Source organism: Ostrea edulis, chromosome 7, assembly GCF_947568905.1.
Source record: "Ostrea edulis chromosome 7, xbOstEdul1.1, whole genome shotgun sequence".
In the NCBI taxonomy this organism is placed as follows: domain Eukaryota; kingdom Metazoa; phylum Mollusca; class Bivalvia; order Ostreida; family Ostreidae; genus Ostrea; species Ostrea edulis.
The window spans coordinates 77,749,923-77,754,880 of NC_079170.1; the positions used below are offsets into that span (position 1 = coordinate 77,749,923).

General features: G+C 31.8%; 1 pseudogene; it reads left to right on the plus strand.

Moving 5' to 3' along the window:
* The first annotated feature begins 892 nt into the window (after positions 1–892).
* On the plus strand, positions 893–4,428 carry LOC130048795 (uncharacterized; annotated as a pseudogene).
* The last annotated feature ends 530 nt before the right edge of the window (positions 4,429–4,958 follow it).

Consider the following 4,958-nt stretch of genomic DNA (forward strand, 5'->3'; position numbering starts at 1 on the left):
CCCCCCCCCCCTGGAATTTGCAAAGATAAATAAAATTACAATATAACGATTTATAAGAAAAAGGAGTTGACTGTTATTATATTATAAATATGTTTTTGTGAAAAGGTTCGACCCCCCCCCCCCTGGAAAAAAATTATGGATCCGCGCCTGCATATATATATATATGCTATATCTACTTCCTCGATCTCACTTTTTCTGAATTATTATAGTTACATGTATATGTTGGGAGGGGGGTCTGGCATCTTCTGATTGCAAACTTGAGTCGTAAAAGATGCTGACTTTTACCATGTTTACAGTCAGTTTAATTTGTAATATATTAGTGTGATTAGAGCAGATTATTTTTTATGATTTGGCTTCCAATTTTTACTTTCAGAATTTTTAGATTAAATTTTATGGTTTGTAAATAGATATTTGGTTTTTAAAATGGATGTATTATATTTATCAAGATCCATATGTGCAATGTGTACAACTGCAACACATTCATGAGGAAATGGCATTCATTAATACAATTTTTGATATCAGATATATTAGGCAAAAACAATGAAATTGTAATTGATATATATTGCAAGTAGTGTGTCTGACTGACTGATTGGACGTGCATGTATTTCTGAAGTTTGATATATTATCCATATAAAAATTGTGTAGGTTATTGTACTAAGACATTATCTTTAAGTAGTTTATTATAGGCATTAACTTTTAGTAGTTTTAGACAGAAATTTGGCTATTTTTCTGCATTTGTTTAATTTCCACATGTAATTTCCTTTTTGTACAGAGTAAGGAATCGGTTATGTTTTACACTATTGTTTTCTTCTCGTTTAGAAAAGAACAGCCACATCATTGCAATCTACAGGTTTAAGGAAATCTCCTAGAAAACCTGCCAAAGACAGGCTCTATGAAACCCTGCAGCTTTCTTGATGTGAGTCTGGAGATGAAGATGAACCCCAACATGATCCTCCAGCACAAAAGGTATATGTTAAGAGTCAATTTTCAATGCAGTTCCAATGTTTTAATAAATATTATAAATTGTATGCCTTTTTGACTATAGTCTATATAATTTAAATTGTGTCTGTCCTTCCATGTGTGAAATTGTTGAAAATGTGTAAAATCACCTCACGAAACATACACATAACCAATTCCAGAGGAATATGAATTTAGAAAACTCTTTTGGTTCTTTGCCAGAAAAAGAAAAGTATTGAGTGTACAACAGCAGTCCGAAGGTCTCCAAGAAAACATTTGAAGGACAAGAGTGCATCATAGATGAGGCATCTCTCCCCATCAGAATTAGATTACTCAAATGGCCTCCCTGTTTCCCAGATTCAGAAGGTGAGATTCAACATGAAGCCAAGAACATATTATAAGCAAGGAGGACTTTGTGATGAATATTATATTGCATTACTTACTGATAATAACTACAATACAATGACTATATAGAGATATGTAAATTGTTTCATTTACTGTATCATGAATCTTTGAATGGTGTTTTGCAGAGAAAAGGCACAGAAGAAAACACACCAAGAGCTGTCAAGCAAATGCTTTCCATTGCCTATCAGGAAAGACTTAGGGTAATTATTCTTAAATTAAAGGACACATCTCGTGTTTTCAAAGTATACAGAATTATATGCATTTTGTCTTCCTTATGCTTGTAGAAATTAATTGTAATAGTTCATTCGCTGAAGTATTGCGATAATTAGCCACAATACGGACTTAAATCTAAGCCCCGATTTAAAAAAAGCCTAGTTAATTAGATAGGTAGTCACGTGGCACAGTGACGTCACATGCGACCTTCGTCGATCAACTTGTTGTAAAAGTACTGTTAGATATTTTTAAAATCTCAGGTTTTTGGGGCCTAATTTATTTACCATGGATAACATTTATTTCGATGTTGACAAATTTCCCGAGTCTTATATCTTTTATAGCCACCAGTGCATACAAATAGCGTCCCAAATGTAGCGAGGAAAGCGAGTATGAAATCTGCATAAATTTGCGAGTAAATAATGTAAATAATGTTTACATGGGATCACTGTCTAAACACAATTTGGCAATGCCATTTCTGTAAACAACTGTAATTAGCGTTGTTGCTTTTCTAAAATAAACAGTGCAATTATTATTAAATTTATTTTTGGAGAAGTTAGATAGGCCTACTGTCACATGTGCATTTCGGAAAAAAATAATAATAATGATCAAACTTATTGTGAAAATCACAATACTTTTAAATTATTTTATTCAAAATTTTTTATTATTTTTTGTTATCCACACGTTGTTACTTAGGAAGTGGGAGCGCGGCGTGCTGTTGTTGTAAACACGTACACGTTCCTTAAAAAAAATGAAAGCATTATAATTCAATTCAAAGTTGGGAAATATTATATTTTATTATTTATAATTGAAAGTTTAATTATCTTTTATCTTTAAATTTCTTCTTTAAAACTACCATTTGGTAGACACTGCTAGCAAAGTTCTGTCTATATGTTGTTACAATGTGAAGGTCAGTTGGTGCGAGTGTGTATTGAATTTGAGAGCAGAACGGAAAGCATATGCCTTAGGCCTATATATGTAACAGTGGGTAGATTCGATAGAACCATTTTCTCGCAGTTTATCTACGTCTTTGTCCAAGTGCTTGTTTGAAAAAGTACAGGGACAAATTCTACTGGGTTTTTTTTATGGCAAAGTCGTTGTGCCGACAAAAAATATTAACGTCTTGTCCCTCATACCTTCCTTCGAAAAATGGGTAGTCCATATGTTTGATATGGTGACTGTAGGTGGAAAGGATAACGCTTTAGAGCCCGGAAACCATATTGCTACTTCAATGTCCAGTGCGCTTGACCTTTGACCTTTTGACCCCAAAATCGATAGGGAACATCTTCATCCCATGGGTAGTCCATATATATGATATGGTGACGGTAGGTGGAAAGGATAATGCTTTAGAGCCCGGAAACCATTGCGTCTACAGACAGACGGACAGACAGACGGACAACCCGATTCCAATATACCCCCCACAACAACAAGGGGGGGGGGTATAATTACAAAGAAATCATAGGTTGAACTAAGGCTATAATTAGTTATTTTGAAACATATTTGCACTATTTTGTGCAAGATCTTTTATTCAGCATCTTTTATTTTCTAGCTTCCATTAAAAGATATTTTACATCCAAAAAGGAGGCCAACAATAGGCACAATAAGAATAAAGAAGAGTTAAATAAAAAGAGGCAAGCAACATATGAAAGAAAGAAAGAGGTAAACTTGAAATTCAATTTAGCTCAGTAATCATACAGTTTTACTTAAAGCTCATCTTAGAACATTATTATTGATTTTGATGACACTGGATGAAAATTATCGAAATGGTTTAGGTCACTTGAGGAAAGAAAAGGAAGTTGATGAAAGGGTGTCTATATGAGTACTTGATTGTGTGCCCATGTATTTAAAAATATATTCAAAACAAATGTTTCATTGAAGTGATTTGGGTAAATATGGAAGGTAACTGGAATTATTTTTTTCCTTTAATTTAAACATATCTTTTTGGACAGAAATTGAAGAGGAGACTTGTTGCGGTAGAGAAGAAGACGGGATGGTCCGAGGAGAAGAAAAATAAAGTTAGAACATTTTTCCAGCTACCAAATGCTCACAAATATATGAGCAGTGATGAGGAGGGAGATGATGGTTTTGTGTCCCATCCATATTCCTGGGAGAGTGAGGAATTACAGAAAGTTAAAGGAAGTCTGGACAAAAAATATTTAGAGACATGTCCTCCACGTAGCAAGAGGTTATTGTCCAAAAAAGTAGGGGGTCTCTAAGAGAAGAAGAGCCTCCTAAATTGAACATTATTCATGCATGGACTTTAAACATGTGAATTGCATGTTAAAATATGTTCTTAACATGTAATATTTTTTTTTATTTTTTGACTATGTGATGCATATGCAATTTCTTTTTTGTAACACCACTTTTTCATTTGTACACATATTTAGTCTTTGAATCTGAAGTGCCACAGGGATCTGTATTGGGACCATTGTTGTTTTTATATATATGTGTTAATGATATTGCAGATATACAGATTATTTGGGGATGAAAGTTCTCTGCAGCAGTCATTCAAATCTGTTAAATTTTTCTAAGACAATTTCAATTATGATCTTTAGGTTCAGAAAATGACCTTTGTAGTTCAATTCTTTTAAAACAAAATTTGATACCATTGATACAATAAGAATTGTTCAAATTAAGCATATATTTACACAAAATTCAAGATAATGCATTCTATCATAAAATATATCAAAAATATTTTGTTATGCATCGCAGCATGTTTGAAATATCAATGATTTATTGTGTACAATTTGTTTTATATTGTTATACATGTCCATATATATTAACCACCGTTATTGTGGTATATAATCATACATTTGTGAAAAATAGAAATTAATAAATTGACTATTGATATTTAAATATGCAGCTTTTGTTATCTCAACAGATCATTTAAAACGTGATTCTACAAGAAATGTCTTGTACTAAGATATGAACTCCTCATTCACAATATATACTTTTGTATAAAGAAATTTATTGCAATTTGATAAAATCTGAAAAGGGGAGTATACAGATTTCCATATTAATGGTAAAAATTACACACCTTTAAATTTGATTAAATATGCTCTTTATTAAAAATTACTTAAATTAAAGTCATTGGTAAATACGACCTTTTACTTTTTGTAAACATAAATTTACTCTCGTAAATATTATATTTAAGTTCTTGTAAATTCATTGAAAAAGACAACCTTTAAATTTTTGTAAAGTTGCATTTACTTGAGCAAATATGGTCTTTAATTTTTTCGTAAAGGTATTGTAAATTGGGCCATTACAAAAATTTACTTCCCAGTAAAGGTAATTAAAGACCATATTTACCATCTTTTTCTTATTTAAGTAAATGTGATTAAATACACTTAAAGCTATTGTAAATAAAGTATTTACTATATCTTTAC